This window comes from Procambarus clarkii, chromosome 43, assembly GCF_040958095.1.
Source record: "Procambarus clarkii isolate CNS0578487 chromosome 43, FALCON_Pclarkii_2.0, whole genome shotgun sequence".
NCBI classification, from domain to species: domain Eukaryota; kingdom Metazoa; phylum Arthropoda; class Malacostraca; order Decapoda; family Cambaridae; genus Procambarus; species Procambarus clarkii.
Genome location: NC_091192.1, coordinates 16,386,168 through 16,408,344, shown reverse-complemented (window position 1 = coordinate 16,408,344; position 22,177 = coordinate 16,386,168). Strand labels below are relative to the sequence as shown.

At 45.1% G+C, this 22,177-nt stretch overlaps 1 long non-coding RNA gene across 2 annotated transcripts in view; it reads left to right on the top strand.

Annotated features, from left to right (window-relative positions):
• Positions 1–22,177, top strand: part of LOC123755774 (uncharacterized) — a 220,055-nt gene that overhangs the window by 174,357 nt on the left and 23,521 nt on the right. For both annotated transcript variants that reach the window (XR_011221976.1, XR_011221977.1), the window contains exon 4: positions 12,410–12,661. This is a non-coding gene — a long non-coding RNA (uncharacterized lncRNA). The remainder of the gene's footprint in view (positions 1–12,409; positions 12,662–22,177) is intronic.

Genomic DNA, 22,177 nt, shown 5'->3' with positions numbered 1-22,177 from the left:
CCTAAACCTGCTTCCAACACTAGTAGCACTGTACTATGCCTTCCATTCATATCTCAACTCAAAACTTTTACTAATACCTTTCGTCCTCTTGACATAAAGCTCTCCTTTCAACAAACTAACACTCTTCGTAGCAATCTGGTTCACACTGCTCCTCCTGCTTCTAATGCTGCTGGTGTCTACTCTATTTCCTGTCACCCTCCGTCACTATGTGATGGAGTGCGAAAAGATAAGTGAATTTAGAGACAATTCTATAACCAATGTTCCAGCGATGTGTAAATATTTCATTCAAAATGATCTGCTACCAGAAAAATCAATTTTGACACTAGCTCTCCACATATGTCAGTTGCTTAATTTAGAACAGGTACTTGAGGTCGATCTTGAACCCATTGTTGATGTGATGACTTATACTGAATTTTGTAACTAGCTCATCAAGATTGTAACTTGCTTAGCTAAATGAATTGTGGGGTTCAGTCCCTGAGCCCATTATGTGCCTCTGTAACCCTTTCCACTACCACCCACAAGATTGGTATGGGGTGCATAATAAATGAACTAAACTAAACTAAAACTAACTGTTCGTCTTGTCCTCTCCAATACTTTGGTGAAACTGGCCGTACACTTAATGACAGACTTAAAGAACACAAGAGAAGTGTTAAGTCTGCAGACACTAACAATGCTCTCTTCTGTCATGTGAGGGATTCTAATCATCCTATTGATTGGTCTTCCTCCAAAATAATCTTTCCTGCCTCTACTCTACACAGACGCCGTCTTGTTGAAGCGGCTCTAATACACAATGTATCCAACATGAACCTGAGTCCTGGCTTTGTTGCTGTGGACTCTTCCCTTTCACAGTATATACTCTAATGCTCTAAACTTTCTAACAAACGTGACCTAACATAAGTTTACCCCTTCCATTTTTCCTTCTTTCTTTTTCTTTCCCTTGTTTTCTCTTATGATCCCTTGCTTATTACTATCCACTTCTTATTGGGTGGTATAAATAGGAGCTGCCTCGTATGGGCCAATAGGCCTTCTGCAGTTACCTTTGTTCCTATGTTCTTTACACACAGAAATCACAATAGCGTGATGCATCAAATGAACAAATCCACAAGGGCCGTGACGAGGATTCGAACCTACGTCCGGGAGCATCCCAGATGCTGCCTTAATCACGCTATTGTGATTTCTGTGTGTAATGAAGTAAGAGGGAAGATGGAGAACGGTCTATTGACATAGCTCGAGTGCAGGGGGGAGTTGTGTAAAACCCTGGTTTGTGTCTCGGAGAGGCTGCAGGATCCAATAAGTTCAGTAGAACTTCGGTTTCAACTCTTTTACCATGTCGTAGCTCAGTCGATTAAGGCAGCGTCTGGGAAGCTCCCGGACGCAAGTTCAAATCCTCGTCACGGCCCTTGTGGATTTGTTCTTCTAATGTTCTTATTTCTATTACTATCTCCTTTATTATACCTTACCTTGCGTACCTTTTGTCTTGCTTTCTTCCTCTAAAATTATCTTCTCCTCACCTCTCTCTTGCATATTTATTGCCTCGACTCCTTTCCTCATGACAAGAGTTACAGCCCCGCTCCTGTACCAGGTAAGTCCACTACGGGCTCACCATAGCCCGTGCTACTTGGAACGTTTTGTTCCGAGTAACTGAATCTAAAACAAAAACAACAACAACAACTTATTATTATTAACATCTTTATTGACAAAATTAATTACAATTTTGCCTAATCTGAGGATTTCGATTAAGTCGTATTAAAGTGAGGATAATGTTGGTATTGACTGTCACGCAGGACAGAGGGTCATACACAAGACAATACGTCTAAACTGTAGGCTGAAGTACATATATATCATGGTTACCATCAATGTTTTAATGTATGGATATGTGCAAACAACTTTCTATTGTGCACTGCCACACAAGGGCAGGGATGTGCACTGCCACACAAGGGCAGGGATGTGCACTGCCACACAAGGGCAGGGATGTGCACTGCCACACAAGGGCAGGGATGTGCACTGCCACACAAGGGCAGGGATGTGCACTGCCACACAAGGGCAGGGATGTGCACTGCCACACAAGGGCAGGGATGTGCACTGCCACACAAGGGCAGGAATGTGCACTGCCACACAAGGGCAGGGATGTGCACTGCCACACAAGGGCAGGGATGTGCACTGCCACACAAGGGCAGGGATGTGCACTGCCACACAAGGGCAGGGATGTGCACTGCCACACAAGGGCAGGGATGTGCACTGCCACACAAGGGCAGGGATGTGCACTGCCACACAAGGGCAGGGATGTGCACTGCCACACAAGGGCAGGGATGTGCACTGCCACACAAGGGCAGGGATGTGCACTGCCACACAAGGGCAGGGATGTGCACTGCCACACAAGGGCAGGAATGTGCACTGCCACACAAGGGCAGGGATGTGCACTGCCACACAAGGGCAGGGATGTGCACTGCCACACAAGGGCAGGGATGTGCACTGCCACACAAGGGCAGGGATGTGCACTGCCACACAAGGGCAGGGATGTGCACTGCCACACAAGGGCAGGGATGTGCACTGCCACACAAGGGCAGGGATGTGCACTGCCACACAAGGGCAGGGATGTGCACTGCCACACAAGGGCAGGGATGTGCACTGCCACACAAGGGCAGGGATGGGTTCATAAGAGATGCAGCTTAGAAGTAATATAGATAAAAATTGTTCTTCATTCTTTAAAATGGACAAGCAAATTTTGGATAAATTGTTAGGATGTCGTCCAGAACACCTGAGTCAATGAAATAGTTACACAGTTGGTGGTACAAGAGGCCAGGAGGTCTAAAGTCCTTTACGGTTTCACATTCATCAATATAGTGTTCTAGTGAATGCATTAAAGGTTTATCACAGAGTTTACAATCTGAATATTCTGGTAGTGGAATATATATATAACATATATATATATATATATATATATATATATATATATATATATATATATATATATATATATATATATATATATGTCGTACCTAGTAGCCAGAACTCACTTCTCAGCCTACTATTCAAGGCCCGATTTGCCTAATAAGCCAAGTTTTCCTGAATAAATATATTTACTATAATTTTTTTCTTATGAAATGATAAAGCTACCCTTTTCACTATGTATGAGGTCAATTTTTTTTTATTGGAGTTAAAATTAACGTAGATGTATGACCGAACCTAACAAACCCTACCTAACCTAACCTAACCTATATATATAGGTAAGGTTAGGTTAGGTAGCCAAAAAAAGCTAGGTTAGGTTAGGTTAGGTAGGTTAGGTAGACGAAAAAACATTAATTCATGAAAACTTGGCTTATTAGGCAAATCGGGCCTTGAATAGTAGGCTGAGAAGTGAGTTCTGGCTACTAGGTACGACATATATATATATATATATATATATATATATATATATATGTCGTACCTAGTAGCCAGAACTCACTTCTCAGCCTACTATTCAAGGCCCGATTTGCCTAATAAGCCAAGTTTTCATGAATTAATGTTTTTTCGTCTACCTAACCTACCTAACCTAACCTAACCTAGCTTTTTTTGGCTACCTAACCTAACCTTACCTATAAATATAAGTTAGGTTAGGTTAGGTAGGGTTGGTTAGGTTCGGTCATATATCTACGTTAATTTTAACTCCAATAAAAAAAAATTGACCTCATACATAGAGAAAAGGGTTGCTTTATCATTTCATAAGAAAAAAACTATAGTAAATATATTAATTCAGGAAAACTTGGCTTATTAGGCAAATCGGGCCTTGAATAGTAGGCTGAGAAGTGAGTTCTGGCTACTAGGTACGACATATATATATATATATATATATATATATATATATATATATATATATATATATATATGTCGTACCTAATAGCCAGAACGCACTTCTCAGCCTACTATTCAAGGCCCGATTTGCCTAATAAGCCAAGTTTTCATGAATTAATGTTTTTTCGTCTACCTAACCTACCTAACCTAACCTAACCTAGCTTTTTTTGGCTACCTAACCTAACCTAACCTATAAATATAGGTTAGGTTAGGTTAGGTAGGGTTGGTTAGGTTCGGTCATATATCTACGTTAATTTTAACTCCAATAAAAAAAAATTGACCTCATACATAGAGAAAAGGGTTGCTTTATCATTTCATAAGAAAAAAATTATAGTAAATATATTAATTCAGGAAAACTTGGCTTATTAGGCAAATCGGGCCTTGAATAGTAGGCTGAGAAGTGAGTTCTGGCTACTAGGTACGACATATATATATATACAGGTATCAGGTATCAGGTATATATATATATATATATATATATATATATATATATATATATATATATATATATATATATATATATATATATATATATATATATATATATATATATATATTATTAAATATGACCGAAAAAGTAAGATTAATAATTCTAACACGAATTTTCTCTATCTTTCGTACATTTCTTTTCACTGTTGGTGGTAATTCAAAAACCAATTCTCCAAAATTCCTTTTTATTTCTAGCCTGACGCGACACTTGAGCGCGTTTCGTAAAACTTATTACATTTTCAAAGACTTTAGTTTACACATACACAACTGAATAGAACTTACACATCTCCGATTTGTTTATATCAACATTTAAGTGAGGTGGATGGGGTGAGGTGGCATTAATAGGGTATTAATTTCATCAACACAAGACAGAACACGAAACAATGGGTATTGAATGGAAGTGATTGTAGAAAGCCTATTGGTCCATATTTCTTGATGCTTCTATATTGGAGCGGAGTCTTGAGGTGGGTAGAATATAGTTGTGCATTAATTGGCTGTTGATTGCTGGTGTTGACTTTTTAATGTGTAGTGCCTCGCAAACGTCAAGCCGCCTGCTATCGCTGTATCTATCGATGATTTCTGTGTTGTTTACTAGGATTTCTCTGGCGATGGTTTGGTTGTGGGAAGAGATTATATGTTCCTTAATGGAGCCCTGTTGCTTATGCTTATGCATAAGCAACAGGGCCGGGGCCCAGGAACCAGGGCCCGGCTCCTGGCCCCGGCTCCTGGGCCCCGGCTCCTGGGCCCCGGCTCCTGGGCCCTGGTTCTTGGGCCCCGGCTCCTGGGCCCCGGCTCCTGGGCCCTGGTTCTTGGGCCCTGGCTCCTGGCCCCGGCTCCTGGGCCCCGGCTCCTGGGACCCGGCTCCTGGGCCCCGGCTCCTGGGCCCTGGTTCTTGGGCCCCGGCTCCTGGCCCCGGCTCCTGGGCCCCGGCTCCTGGGCCCCGGCTCCTGGGCCCGGCTCCTGGCCCCGGCTCCTGGCCCCGGCTCCTGGCCCCGGCTCCTGGGCCCGGCTCCTGGCCCCGGCTCCTGGGCCCCGGCTCCTGGGGCCCGGCTCCTGGGCCCGGCTCCTGGCCCCGGCTCCTGGCCCCGGCTCCTGGGTCCCGGCTCGTGGGCCCCGACACCTGGTCCCCGGCTCCTGGCCCCGGCTCCTGGGCCCCGACACCTGGTCCCGGCTCCTGGGCCCCGGCTCCTGGGCCCCGGCTCCTGCGTCCCGGCTCCTGGGCCCCGGCACTACAGCACCTTCCTCGCACCCTAAACTGCCTCCCACTCGCCAACACTAATTTCCAGGCCTCTAAAATTATCTCCTTGACTTTAAAACTATACGCTAGATGCAAGTTATATTTCCCCCTGCCAGGAACATTAAGTTTGGTGCAGTGGTCGAGGAGTGTAATGTTGGTCAAAGTTGATCAAAGTTTATAATTTGTTAAGTTGTTCCGTATTGTTCTCCAGCAACTTCATTCATATTAATTTATTATAATCATGTCCATTTTAAAATAGTTTTTATTTAGAAATTTGAAGCGTAATATACTCTGCGGAGTGCAAATGTGTATGCGCATGCAGAGCAAGCGTCAGCTCCTGGGCTCCGTCCTTCACCTGTTGGTCTGCTGCTGCGATGGTTGTGTCCTCTGATGACGTGAAATGTTATATGGGTTGTGAGGGGGGGGGGACTAAACTTAACTGATCTAGGCCTAATATAACCTAACAGGTCTCACCTGTCCATATGTCAAGGTAGGCCTCTACTTGGGTAGGTATTGCAGTTTATTTTTGGTCCCAGGCGAGACAGAATGATTGGGCAACACATGCCTAAAGTGTGTGTTTGTAATATATATATATATATATATATATATATATATATATATATATATATATATATATATATATATATATATATATATATATATATATATAGCTTGAATGGTTTCCAAGCTAACATGCATCAGAGAACTCTTTACCCCTTAGCGCTCATGCGCTACGGAAAAAAATTAAAATATAAAAACGGAAACCACGTACAAAACTCAGGCAAATCATAACATAGAACGAAAAGGCAATGTAAAGGATCTGGGTGTACTCATGTCGGAAGACCTTACCTTTAAAGAACACAATAAAGTAGCCGTCACAACTGCAAGAAAAATGACAGGTTGGATAACAAGAACTTTTCACACTAGAGATGCTATACCGATGATGATACTTTTCAAAACGCTTGTGCTATCTAGAGTGGAGTACTGCTGCACAATGACAGCCCCTTTCAAAGCTGGAGAAATTACTGACCTGGAGAGCGTGCAGAGATCCTTTACTGCTAGAATTTACTCAGTAAAACATCTAAACTACTGGGACCGACTAAAGAGCCTAAATCTGTATTCTCTTGAGCGCAGGCGGGAGAGATACATAATAATTTACACGTGGAAAATAGTAGAGGAGCTGGTCCCAAACCTGTACACAGAAATAACACCACATGAGACCAGAAGGCATGGCAGGATGTGCAGAATACCCCCGTTGAAGAGCAGAGGTGCAACAGGTACTCTGAGAGAGAACTCTATCAACATCAGAGGCCCGAGAAGTTCAACACGCTTCCACTACACATAAGGGGTATAACTGGCCGACCCCTCACAGTGTTCAAGAGAGCACTATCAACATCAGAGGCCCGAGACTGTTCAACACGCTTCCACTACACATAAGGGGCATAACTGGCCGACCCCTCACAGTGTTCAAGAGAGCACTATCAACATCAGAGGCCTGAGACTGTTCAACACGCTTCCAACACATAAGGGGCATAACTGGCTGACCCCTCATAGTGTTCAAAAGAGAACTCGATAAGTTACTCCAAAGGATACCTGATCAACCAGGCTGTGACTCATACGTCAGGCTGCGAGCAGCCGCGTCCAACAGCCTGGTTGACCAGTCCAGCAACCAGGAGGCCTGGTTCAGGACCGGGCCGTGGGCCCGCTAAGCTCCAAAACCATCTTAAGGTATCCCCACTGAAGGATTCGAACCTGGACAGCCAGGGCCCCGTGCCTCTTGGCGTGTCCAGTACTGTTACCGCTAGGCCACACTGACTGTACAAGAGAATTGGACAATTGGACACAAAAGAAAATGGTCAGCGGGAGCTGTCGGGAATTGGGTTAAAGGTCAGACGACTTCCGATTCTTTTGTAGTCAGTGTGGCGTCTCAGACGTTATGGGAACAAAGGTGTATTGACCTGCCAGTCGCCTGTATTTGATTGATTTGGCTGTTTCCCTGTGGTTGGCCGCCCCACCTGCTTGATCAGCACCGAAGTGTACATAGGTGTCAGCCAGGGTGGATACACATGTGTAGTCCCACACCAACTGTCTGCCCCTCTTCCACGGTATATTGTGATGCCGTCTGGACAAAGTGCGGGATCATCCGGGTTTTGGCCTCCTAGGATGCGAGGCTCTCTCTCCGCTGGGCACTGAGGCAAGGCTCCTCTTGATGATGTCATTGACGTCGTTGTGTCTTCCACGCCGCCACTCTGAACCTGAGGGACATTGCTCGGCGACCTCTGTCGGCGTTCACGTGGAACTTGATAAACACCTCCAAAGGGTACCAGATCAACCGGGCTATGACTGCGTGCAGCAGCCTGGTTGATGAAACAAACTCCTCCCTGATGACACTGCACCACAGCACTACCCCTGCACCCCTGCACTACCCCTGCACCACTGCACTACCCCTGCACTACAGCACTACCCCTGCACTACTGCACCACAGCACTACCCCTGCACCACAGCACTACCCCTGCACCACAGCACTACCCCTGCACCACAACACTACCCCTTCACCACAACACTGCCACTAACACATACGGTGTGTTGTGCGCTCCTCTCAAGGCGGACGAGACAGCAGAGCGGGAAAATATGCAGATGTTGTGAACTGGTGCGCCGTCACCGTCACCGTGACGTTGTAACCGCCGTCAACGTCACGGTGACGCTGTAACAGCCGTCACCGTCACCGTGACGTTGTAACCGCCGTCACCGTCACCGTGACGTTGTAACCGCCGTCAACGTCACGGTGACGCTGTAACAGCCGTCACCGTCACCGTGACGTTGTAACCGCCGTCAACGTCACGGTGACGCTGTAACAGCCGTCACCGTCACCGTGACGTTGTAACCGCCGTCACCGTCACCGTGACGTTGTAACCGCCGTCAACGTCACGGTGACGCTGTAACAGCCGTCACCGTCACCGTGACGTTGTAACCGCCGTCAACGTCACGGTGACGCTGTAACAGCCGTCTCCGTCACCGTGACGTTGTAACCGCCGTCAACGTCACGGTGACACTGTAACAGCCGTCACCGTCACCGTGACGTTGTAACCGCCGTCAACGTCACGGTGACGCTGTAACAGCCGTCACCGTCACCGTGACGCTGTAACCGCCGTCACCGTCACCGTGACGCTGTAACCGCCGTCACGGTGACGCTGTAACAGCCGTCACCGTCACCGTGACGCTGTAACAGCCGTCACAGTCAACAAGCACTCACCACAATACACCACACAGGAGTGAGAGAGTCACGGCTGCTCTACAACACTTCACTAGACAAGCGTCGCTGGAACCACACACTTGAAGCCTTCAAGAGTGAGGTGGAGAAGTGTGTGGGTGTTGAGGTGACGGGATCAGCCAGGCTGTGATGGGTGGCCGTGCGGGCCAGGGTGGTGACACAGCCTCGTGTAGAGCTCAGGCTGCGCTAGGACAACTCTGGGAGTCGTGCACAGGTAATCCTCTTGACTAACACCTCGCTCTAAGTCATCTTTTACCTTTAAGGTTAATCGTTTCTTGCCCCCTTCCCTTTCTGTCCCCCCCCCACCCCAACCCCCCCCCCCCTTCCCTTTCTGCCCCCCACCCCCCCTCCACCTCCCGTCACCTCGTACCCAATCTTCCCTGAAAATTGTGGGAGAATTGAAGCAACAATCAGAGAACTTGGAAGTCTCCCCCCTCTCCCCCCCCGTTCAACGCGCCCCCCCCCCCCTAGCTCTTGTTTCATCTCTCTCCTCTCTCTCCCCCCCCCCTTCCCCCAGGTCCCAACCAGGTCCTCAAATGTTCCCGGGGTCAACAGGAGCGATCAGGACCTAGAGTCACGAAGCTCCGTGAATTTCTTCGTAAGTTTGCTACGAAGGTTCTTAAGTATTGCCTAAGAACGTTCCTACGGCCAATTCAGAAAGATGTACTTACGAAGATTTTTGCAACTTCACTTAAGTCTCGGTACATGTCACTAGGGCTTTTCGTTTGGCCAATCAGAGAGAAGGTAACATTTTTTCAACTTACAGCTGTAGCCAATCACGACGCCGGCATATCGGAGTTCATCCGTGTTCACTTGCTACCTATTTACGTCGAATTTTCTTTTAAAATTAGTATATTTCGAAGTAAAACTGTTTTTTTCAACTTGTACAGTTAGCACCGACATTGTAGTAAACAAATGTTATATTTGTTGTTTACCTACGTAATTCTAAGAGATATTATCTGGCTCCCCTTGTAGCTTCCAAGATTTGAGAAGCGATGGTATTTATTTACCATCTGGCTTTCTCCTAAAATTATTTAAAATTATATTATTTACCTAAATGTACCCAAGGGCCACTACCTATCTAGTGGCCTCGACGAGGACAGAAAGCCAGCGGCTTGTTAAAGGGCCCGCCAATTGTCCTAATGATATTTTCTAGCTGAATTTTGGCATTTACGGCTTCAGCGGGTAGGCGGTTCCATGGGTTTATAACCTGGGTGAAAAACATCAGTTTTCAGTCCTTCTTGAGACATGCTCTCCAACACTATATCTGTGATTGTCCTGTTATCAGTAACTTCAGACCAAATGGTATGAGGTACTTTGAGCTCTGTGATCACTTCATACACTCAGGAATATTAGAAGATATTCCTGTGCTGTAGCCAGGTTTTGCTAGTGGAGGCTAATATTTATTATTACCAGTATTATCCTTATTATAAACGTTAACCATGGATCATTAAGACCTCATATTGACATGTAATATTGACCAAGCCACAAACTAGAAGGTAAAAAGACGACGACAATGTTATTAATATTATATTTCTTTTGAATCATTAAATTGTATTTTTCACTTTTTTGGATATATACAGAAAAAATTTTAGTTTAAACAACCCATAAATATTTGTTGCATTATATTTTTATTTAAATAGCTGGATCAATATTTTTACAGCTGACAGGATTTGTTTTACTCACAGGTGCATTATCTGTTAAAAAAATTATGTTTATTGTTACACACAATGGTGCTACACAGCCTTCCCGGCTTGGTGCCTTCTTTTGGTAATTACTTATTGTTAAACACAACGAAATTGTGTAACAGGAAGAGGGCTTGGACCCCTGCTCCCCCCTCTCTTTTTAACAGGCCATAATAGTCCATATAGTCATAATTATAGGCCTAAGTATTCAATGACAAAAGTTGTTGTTGAAGTTTTTACCCTTACCCTTACCCTTACCCTTACCCTTACCCTTACCTAACATCATTTGTGCAGGATATTTTTTTTCTGTCTCACCCAGATTCAATTTCAAAATAAAACCAAACAAAATAAATTAAAAATGGGTATGTATAGCTAAGGTACACCCCTAGCTAGACTTATTGCTAGGTGAACAGGAGCATCTGGTGATAGTAAATGCTCCCATCAGCCCAGGATGGGAGCATTTGAGAAATATGAGAAACCTTCTCTCATATTTCATGTTCACCAGTGTTTATTTACTTAATAACTGCTGGTATAATATCTTGCCATTATAAAAATTATATCATAAAGACATATTTACTGCAAGTTTCCAGCAGAGAATGCATATATAGCTAACACGAAGGACTCCTTGATGAAACTCGCCAGCTAAAATGTTTGTTTATAATAAAATTGAGCCTCTGTGTTGTGTAGAAGAGAAAAATTTTGTTATATCCAGTTTACGTAAAGCTACGAGTGGTCGAGTGACCTTAGCACGACGGTGTGTACTTACGAAGATTGTCATACTTAGTTGCCTACCTGAATACCGACGTTGCCGCTACGAAGATACTAAGAAGGAAAATGTTCGTAACTACGTACGTAACTGCTTCGTGAATCTGGCCCCAGTTAAAGATTTATTCCCTCACAATCCTTCCCTGAATGACGTGTTCGTGTGTGTGTGGGGGAGGGGGGGCTGTGTGGACGCGCGTGTGTGTGTGTGTGTGTGTGTGTGTGTGTGAGGAGTTAGGCCAGGCGTGTGTGATGAGCTAGGCCAGGTGTGTTGGTGGCGCGCACACCACAACTGGCGGACCAGTGGTAGACACAGTGTGTTGTCCTGCTCCATGTGTGTTAGACAACTAGGTCACCACATGGTCAAAAGGATTGTAACCTGAGGTTCTACTGAAGCTACGAGGATTCCTAGTGATAAATGACTTAATGATGGATGTGGGTAACCTCTGGCTTGCTGTCTTGGGGGGGGGGGGGTGAATGATGTGGAGGACTCTTGGCTGTCAGTGTGGACTAGGTTACAAGTATCTCTGGGAATTCTCATTATCTGCTGATGTAGACCTGACCAAATGTAAACTGTGTCAACAAAATTATTCGCACACCCTCCGTCACTATGTGATGGAGTGCGAAAAGATACGTGAATTCTGAGACAATTCTATAACCAATGTTCCAGCGATGTGTAAATATTTCATTCAAAATGATCTGCTACCAGAAATTTTAGCCAAATATCCCCAGTTTGCTAACTGTAGGTAGTAACTGAGTGATTGTAACCTATCCACCGCTGCCCACTGGATGGGGGGCGGTGTGCAGGACAAACATATCAATTGTGACACTAGCTCTCCACATATGTCAGTTGCTTAATTTAGAACCTGTACTTGAGGTCGATCTCGAACCCATTGTTGATGTGACGACTTATACTGAATTTTGTAACTAGCTCATCAAGATTGTAACTTGCTTAGCTAAATGAATTGTGGGGTTCAGTTCCTGAGCCCATTATGTGCCTCTGTAACCCTTTCCACTACCGCCCACAAGATGGGTATGGGGTGCATAATAAATGAACTAAACTAACTGTGTTTATACTCATTGTCCAGGATTTGTAGTAGAGTTAGTCATTTATTGTTTTTTTCCTCCTTTCAGTTGCTGACGAAATGACTGGTGTAGACGACACCTCTGGTGGTGACGGTGGTGGTGGTGGTGACGGTGGTGGCTTCCCCCCTCCCCCCTGTGGGCTGGACCCCCCCCCCCCTCCCTGTGTAAAGTACCAAGGTATGCCCCATAAACCAAGATATATTGTTATCCTGCACACAGGATGGCACAGGACCGGACGACTGCTGCCTCCTGTTATCTTCACTCGTCTCTACAATATTATGCTCCTTCGTGATTGATATGGTTCGTACTTCAAGAACAACTTGCTATGTTTATTTCTCTAAGTTAATGTACAGTTGCTTTACTCACAGGTAATGGTTTGTTACTTTGTTTAACTCATTATGCAAATTCAGTTTGTTTCACATCTGATTTTTGTTATGCTGAGTTATTTATTGATCTCGTATTGATAAATTAACATTGGTATTTTCTATTACTGAAGATGTGAGAATCTTAAACTTCCTTATACAGTACTTACAAGTGTAGGTTCATACACAGAAGATGAACAACACAATATTGTGAAATCCTAAAAGATTGACATGAGGCTGATAGTCTGATAGTCAAAATAGAGATCCTAAATGTAGTTGTTGTCCTTGTATATAAGTCACCGGAGGCAAACCCTCAGCAGTTTAAAGACCAACTAATGAAAATAGAACACTGCTTGGAAAACCTCACAAATCCAGCTCCGAACATCATCCTGCTTGGGGACTTCAACCTACGGCACCTGAAATGGAAGCACCTGGCTAATACAGTAATATCAGAAAGAATACCAGGAATGCCTAATGCCTAATATGCCTAAATGAGCAGGCACATGCAAATGACCTGCTACGGATGTGCGATAGGTTTGCCTTAAACCAGCAAATAGTAGAACCAACTAGGAAGGAGAACACGCTGGACCTCATTTTCACTAATAATGATGAGTTGATCGGGAACATAATGATTACAAATACCTGTTACTCAGATCACAACTTAATTGAAGTTCTGACAACCATGGGAAATGGACCTTCAAAACCAGTCCAGATTCCCGGTGGAGGAGATTTCAGCAAATTCAACTTCAATAATAAACGGATAAACTGGGAGCAAACCAGGACTTCACAGAAATAAACTGGGAAGAACAGCTAGGACATGCAAACCTGAACCAGTGCCTGGAAAAAATAAGCTCAGTAGCACTAGAAATATGTTCAAACCGCATACCCCTAAGAAAAAAGAGAAAGAGATGCAGATTGGAACGGGAACGTCGTTCCCTATATAGGCGAAGAAAACGAATCGCGGAACAACTTGAGAGTCGCACCCTATCTCAAGAACGGCGTAGAAGGTTAGGTAGAGAAATAGAAACAATTGAACTCAAGCTACAAGAATCATACAAAACCCAGGAGAGGCAAAGAGAGCAAAAGGCCATCAGTGAAATAGAGAGAAATCCGAAATATTTTTTCTCCTATGCAAAATCAAGATCAAAAACCACATCTAGTATCGGGCCCCTGCGAAAGGGAGATGGAACTTTCACAGATGACAACAAAGAAATGAGCGAGTTACTGAGGAAGCAGTACGACTCTGTTTTCAGTGAGCCATTAAATGCACTAAAGATTGATAACCCAAATGAATTTTTCATGGATATGATACCAACATCAAATCACATATCAGACGTCGCCCTATCCCCACTAGATTTTGAAGAAGCCATAAACAGTATGCCTATGCACTCTGCACCAGGCCCGGATTCTTGGAACTCCATATTCATCAAGAACTGTAAAAAACCACTATCGCAGGCCCTTCACATTCTGTGGAGACAAAGCCTAGATACTGGCGTTATCCCTGACATACTAAAAACAGCAGAGATAGCACCACTCCATAAAGGAGGAAATAAGGCAGAGGCAAAAAATTACAGACCGATAGCACTAACATCGCACATCATAAAAATTTTTGAGAGAGTGCTAAGGAGTAAGATCACAAAATACATGGAATCACAGCATCTCCATAACCCCGGACAACATGGTTTCAGAACAGGGCGCTCTTGCCTGTCGCAGTTGCTGGACCACTATGATATGGCATTAGATGCTATGGAAGACAAACAAAACGCTGATGTAATTTACACAGATTTCGCAAAAGCTTTTGATAAATGTGACCATGGTGTTATTGCACATAAAATGCGTTCAAAAGGAATTACCGGGAAAATAGGCAGATGGATCTACAATTTCCTGACTGACAGAACCCAATGTGTAATAGTCAACAAAATAAAATCCAGCCCATCAACCGTGAAGAGCTCAGTCCCCCAGGGTACTGTGCTTGCTCCAGTACTTTTTCTCATCCTCATATCGGACATAGACCAGAACACAACCTATAGCACTGTATCATCCTTTGCAGATGACACTAGGATTTTCATGAGAGTTGGCAACATAGAGGACACGGCAAACCTCCAATCAGATGTAGATCAGGTCTTTCTATGGGCTACAGAAAATAATATGGTGTTTAACGAGGATAAGTTTCAGCTCATGCACTACGGAAAAATTGAAAATATAAAAACAGAAACCACGCACAAAACTCAGGCAAATCATAACATAGAACGAAAAGGCAATGTAAAGGACCTGGGTGTACTCACGTCGGAAGACCTTACCTTTAAAGAACACAATAAAGTAGCCGTCGCAACTGCAAGAAAAATGACAGGTTGGATAACAAGAACTTTTCACACTAGAGATGCTATACCGATGATGATACTTTTCAAAACGCTTGTGCTCTCTAGAGTGGAGTACTGCTGCACAATGACAGCCCCTTTCAAAGCTGGAGAAATTGCTGACCTAGAGAGCGTGCAGAGATCCTTTACTGCTAGAATCCACTCAGTAAAACATCTAAACTTCTGGGACCGACTAAAGAGCCTAAATCTGTACTCCCTTGAGCGCAGGCGGGAGAGATACATAATAATTTACACGTGGAAAATAATTGAGGGGCTGGTCCCAAACCTGCACACAGAAATAACACCACATGAGACCAGAAGACATGGCAGGATGTGCAGAATACCCCCGTTGAAAAGCAGAGGTGCAACAGGTACTCTGAGAGAGAACTCTATCAACATCAGAGGCCCGAGACTGTTCAACACACTTCCACTACACATAAGGGGCATAACTGGCAAACCCCTCACAGTGTTCAAGAGAGAACTGGATAAGCACCTCCAAAGGATTCCTGATCAACCAGGCTGTGACTCATACGTCAGGCTGCGAGCAGCCGCGTCTAACAGCCTGGTTGATCAGTCCAGCAACCAGGAGGCCTGGTCGACGACCTGGCCGCGGGGACACTAAGCCCCGGAAGCACCTCAAGGTAGCCTCAAGGTAGGTAGGCTATAATTAGTACCCCAATAAACAACATGAAAATGTAAGATTAGGACAGTTTCTTTAAGATGATATTCCCCATTGGCGCAGTTGGTAACACACTCGCCCCGAGCTTCAAGTGCGATTTGACCTAGGTTCGTATCCTGGCCGGGGAGGATTGAATAGGTGCCAATCCTTAACTGTATACCTCTGTTCTCCCAGCAGTGATTGGGTACCATGAGCTATGGGAAGGGCAAGCGCTCAGCCTGCTAGCAGTAGTCAGAAGGATGGTTCTGTACCCACATGTGTAAAAAGAAAAATATGTAAATCCCTGACAATATAATTGGTGGTAACATGAACATGGAAGACCTTGAAAAAAAGTGACAATATGCCCATGCACTCGGCCCATGGTTCCAATTCTGGATTTCAACATTCGAAAAGAACTGTAAAGTGCCACTAGCGATAAGTGTAATATGGAGAAAAAGCTTAAAAATAGGCGAGATACTGTGCGAACTTAAATCAGCAGATATACCCCACTACACAAGGGAGGTAGTAAAGCCTTGTTTAAAAACTACAGAATAGTTACACTAACATCTCATATCATTAAAAATTTGAAAGAGTGATTAGGAATCATGTCTGCAGTTTTATGGAGAACAAAGAACTTCACAATCCAGGATAATATGTATTGAGAGTGGGACGGTCTTCAACCACTAGGACACCATGAACATGTTGCTGGGTCGAGTGGCGTAAGTAGGCAAGTTACCGATGGATTCATTGAAGATGATTAAGCCACCTAAAACGTGGCACGGGCATGAATAGCCCGTAAGTGGTGGATTTCTTGTAGTGAATGTGATCTTTGGTACTGAGAGCATGTGCTGTGTGCTGAGGCAAGTTACTGACCTTGACCGTCAGTCTGGGTCTTAGGAGAATAAGGCACAGCAACAATGACACCATTATGACATGGAAGCATTACAAGAAAAGTAAAATACAGAAGTATACTCGGACTTTGCAAAAGTCTTAGATAAGTGTGACCTTGGAGGAGAGCACAGAAAATGAAGTCGATACCAATAACGGGTAAAGTAGGGCGATGGATATACAATTTTCTGTCAAACAGAATGCAAAGAGTAATAGTCAAATACAAAAAACAGTCCAAGCACAGTGTTAGGAGAAGACAGAAGAGTAAGGGGAGATATGATCACCACTTACAAAATTCTCAGAGGAATTGACAGGGGTGGACAAAGGTGGATATGAGTGCCCGAATGAGCCGCAGAGACTTTATATTTTTTTCAGTGTCAGAGTAGCTAACAAATGGAATGCATTAGACAGTAATGTGGTGGAGGCTGACTCCATACACAGTTTCAAATGTAGATATGATAGAGCCCAATAGGCTCAGGAACCTGTACACCTGTTGATTGACAGTTGAGACGGAACCAAAGAGCCAGAGCTCAACCCCTGCAAGCACAACTAGGTGAGTACAGTCAAAAGCTCTGTACCCCAGGGCACAGTCCTTGCACCACTGCTAGTTCTCATTCTCATATCGGATATAGACAAAAATACGTCACAGTTATGTGTCATCCTTTACAGATGATACAAAAATCAGCATAACAATTACTTCTGAGAAAGACACTGAAAAACTACAAACCTATATTAATACAGTCTTCCACTGAGCAATAAGTTCCAGGTTCTTAAGTATGATAAGAATGAAGAACTTCAAGAAAATACTGGGTAAAAAACAAATCGGACCTACTCTTAGAAGAAAAGCAACAGGTAAATGATGTGGGAATTGTGATGTCTGACGACCTGACGTTTAGTGAACATAACCGAGCAAATATAGCGGCGGCGGCCAGGACAATGATAGGATGGATTATGAGAACGTTCAAATGCAGACCCCCCACAGCAATGGTAATACTATTTAAATCACTGATGCTGTCCCGCCTTGAGTACTGCTCGGTATTCACTTCCCCATTTAGAGCAGGAGAGATCTCTGAATTAGAGGTAATACAGAGAACATATACGGCACGCATAGACACGAGAAAACATCTAAATTATTGGGACCGTCTCAAAGCTCTCAAAATGTACTCACTGGAAAGGAGACGAGAAAGGTATCAAATAATATATATACATGAAAGATACTGGAGAGCCAGGTCCCAAATTTGCTCAGTAGAATAACAACATACTGGAGCGAAAGGTACGAAAGGAAATGCAGAATAGAACCAGTGAGGGGCAGAGGTGCCATAGGCACAATCAGAGAACACTGTCTGAACATCAGAGGTCCACAGCTGTTCAACACCCTCCCAGCAAACATTAGAAATATTACAGGAACAAAGGTGGATGTATTCAAGAGGCACTTAGATACGTTCTTGCAAGAAGTGCCGGACCAAGCTGGTTGTAGTGGCCATGATGAACCTGCGGGCCGCTCCAAGTAACAACCTGATGGATCAAATGATCACAAGTCGAGCCTGGCCTCAAATCTGGCATGGGGAGTAGATCTCTCAAAATCCAGTCCAGGTAAACTCCAGGTATAGCTGTTGTCTCTTGTGAAAAGAATATCTTAAATATAAAATTTATCATTATTTATTATTATTATTATTATTATTATTATTATTATTATTATTATTATTATTATTATTATTATTATTATTATTATTAATATAATGTAGAGGTAAATATTTTTAACCTGGAGTGTGGAGCGACTCTCGGTTTACCACGGGAGTTATACAGTGTGTGTAACAATTGTATTTTGCATTTAATGTAATGCATATCTTAGGGAAGAGGTGCCCCCCCCCTCCCCCCCGCGGACAATGGACGAGAGCAGTGGGACATGTTCCCCTAGTGTTGGTCTCCCACCTGTGGTGTCCCCTTGTACTGGAGGCTGAGTGATGTGTGTACTGGAGACTATGGTGAACCCGTAGTGGACTTACCTGGCACAGGAGCGGGGCTATGGTGAGCCTGTAGTGGACTTACCTGGCACAGGAGCGGGGCTGTGGTGAGCCCGTAGTGGACTTACCTGGCACAGGAGCGGGGCTATGGTGAGCCTGTAGTGGACTTACCTGGCACAGGAGCGGGGCTGTGGTGAGCCCGTAGTGGACTTACCTGGCACAGGAGCGGGGCTGTGGTGAGCCCGTAGTGGACTTACCTGGCACAGGAGCGGGGCTGTGGTGAGCCCGTAGTGGACTTACCTGGCACAGGAGCGGGGCTGTGGTGAGCCCGTAGTGGACTTACCTGGCACAGGAGTGGGGCTGTGGTGAGCCCGTAGTGGACTTACCTGGCACAGGAGCGGGGCTGTGGTGAGCCCGTAGTGGACTTACCTGGCACAGGAGCGGGGCTGTGGTGAGCCCGTAGTGGACTTACCTGGCACAGGAGCGGGGCTGTGGTGAGCCCGTAGTGGACTTACCTGGCACAGGAGCGGGGCTGTGGTGAGCCCGTAGTGGACTTACCTGGCACAGGAGCGGGGCTGTGGTGAGCCCGTAGTGGACTTACCTGGCACAGGAGCGGGGCTGTGGTGAGCCCGTAGTGGACTTACCTGGCACAGGAGCGGGGCTGTGGTGAGCCCGTAGTGGACTTACCTGGCACAGGAGCGGGGCTGTGGTGAGCCCGTAGTGGACTTACCTGGCACAGGAGCGGGGCTGTGGTGAGCCCGTAGTGGACTTACCTGGCACAGGAGCGGGGCTGTGGTGAGCCCGTAGTGGACTTACCCGGCACAGGAGCGGGGCTGTGGTGAGCCCGTAGTGGACTTACCTGGCACAGGAGCGGGGCTGTGGTGAGCCCGTAGTGGACTTACCTGGCACAGGAGCGGGGCTGTGGTGAGCCCGTAGTGGACTTACCCGGCACAGGAGCGGGGCTGTGGTGAGCCCGTAGTGGACTTACCTGGCACAGGAGCGGGGCTGTGGTGAGCCCGTAGTGGACTTACCTGGCACAGGAGCGGGGCTGTGGTGAGCCCGTATTGGACTTACCCGGCACAGGAGCGGGGCTGTGGTGAGCCCGTAGTGGACTTACCTGGCACAGGAGCGGGGCTGTGGTGAGCCCGTAGTGGACTTACCTGGCACAGGAGCGGGGCTGTGGTGAGCCCGTAGTGGACTTACCTGGCACAGGAGCGGGGCTGTGGTGAGCCTGTAACAAACTAGGCTGTTGTAAGAATTATCCAGAGTGGTTTATCGACAAAAGAGAATGGGAAGCTGAGCCGCATGGTGACCTGACCCCCAGGGGAATTCGCGGTGGAAATAACCGACGCTTTGTTCATAACTGCGTATAATGAATCATCCTATAGTATTCAGTAAATTAGAGAAAATTAGCCTTTATTCATTTTGCATTAAAATTGTATTGTATAATAGTACGGGATACAATATCAAGAGTATTCTAATTATTGAGTTTAAGTCACCATCAGTGACGTCACGAATCAGATCTAACTTTTAAAGCGGAGTGACCGGCGGTCATAGGTCATCAGGGGTTGACAGGTCTACTATTTCTCAAAGTTTTAATAACCATTTTTGTGATCGGGAACAGCTCTGCCGTTAGATGTTTGTAATTTAATTCAGTAAAATAATTCAACCAGTCTGGATCAATTAAGTACAACAGAGGTTAATTGTTATAACTTAAACCTTGCTAGTAACTGGGTAGGACTTTGACTGACTAGGCGGAAGGATACAATACTCTGTCTGGGGTAGACCAGACAAGGAGGAGGGCAGTGTGGTCACGGAAGCAGCTGGGATAAGAGGTCAACATCTTACCTCTCCCCAAGAACAGCCCCAACACCTAGAGCTGTGGTCGCCCAAGGTATAGTTGCTATTGTTAATTATAGAAATAGTCTCATTTGCCACTCAGGTCAAGTAGGGAGTGTTAAAGTGATAGGGAGTGAACATATTTAGATTTTGTTTTAGTTTTCTTTTAATAAATTAAATTTGTTATTAATTTGCATTTTATTGTTTCCATGTGTTTTATGTGTATACTTGTCCTGGTCACGTGGTCCACACGAGGCAGAGTTGCATTGGGCGCCGATTCTAACATCGAATCGGAATTATCATTACCGTGTAATTTATTCCACACTCAAGGTCATCGTTTATAGTGGGGATCAAGCCCCTAGGTTGATTAATTAGCGTGATCGATCCAGACCTCGATCATTGCTCTTGTATTACTGGTCTGGTGGTGGCAGCAGAGGTGACTCTAGGGTTTTGTTCAGAGCTTAGGTCACGTCATACTGGGTGTAGAATCCTAAGTCGGTCAATCGTCTTAGGACCACGTGGCGTGGAGTTGGCTTTGGTAAAAGTTTTGGAGTCCCTGGGTTTAGAAATAAAAGTAAGAATACGGGTAGAGGGAGTAGAAAGAAGGAAGTAAAGAGAGAGGGACCCAAACCCGTGTTACAATGGTGCACAGCGGTGGTTTCAACAATTTTGTTTGAAATTGTTGAAAGGCTCACGCGTCTAGCCGTTCGAACACGTGCGCGGATACTAAGGAGACAGCCGCGGGCCAGGATTAGCAGTGCGCCCCACAAGTGCGTTTGAGTGGGGATTGGCGAATCTTGGGTCATGCGGGCTGATATGATTAAGGTTAGTTAGTAAGATTAGGCTGTTAAAATTAGATTTATTGAAAAGGAGACCGCTCCGAGTTGATTGGACTGGGTACCATACTCGACCCATTGCAATTAATTCAGAGGTGTTGGGAGCCACCATACTCTCAACAGCAGTTCCTTGAGGGCTGTCGGGGGCGGATATATCTGTGGGACGCCAGCAGATAGTCCGAGGGCGTTATTAGACGACCCAAAACGCTAAGGAAAAACGTAATCCGTGAAGGGCGTTGCGGCCTCCGAGGGACGGACTAGTAAACTACCTAGCAGCGATTCAACAACTAAGTGATCGCACACTTAGTGGAGGTTGAGTCGTCCCTAGTCATAATTGTTGCTGAAAGCTGCGTGTCGCTCTGTTGGAACCTAGATGGTGTGGCCTCTAGGCTAGGTGTGGTACGGCGAGCCGGTAGGAACAATTATAAGATTAAGTCGAGTGCATTTTTTAATTAAGTATACTTAAATTTATAAAGTTATTTCCGTTTATTTGCGTTGTTCTAGATTAATTTTTTCCCCTAAATTCAATCCCCGGTTAAAATTTTTCCCAAGTGTTTAGCGTTTTCTTGCATATTAGGCTAAGTGCGTACGTTAAGTTTTGTTATTCCCTGTTCTGTTAGTCTAAGTCAGAGGCGTTGTTAATCCTCTGGACTTAGGGCTATGTGTCGGTCACGATAGATAAGTGAAGGAGTTTAAGGGATAATAAGTTGCGTGTAAATGTTATTTGTCCGTGGAATATTTCTAAGTATTTTGGGATAAGTTTTCGGCTAAGTCGATGTCGGAAAGTCGTTAACTGTAATTAATTTGTATTCATGGGTCACGTGTATGATCTGGGCGTCATTAGAATTCTCCAGTCGATGCGAGTGATAGCTCATAGTTTTTACCAGTAAGACGGTAGAATTGTGTTTGTAG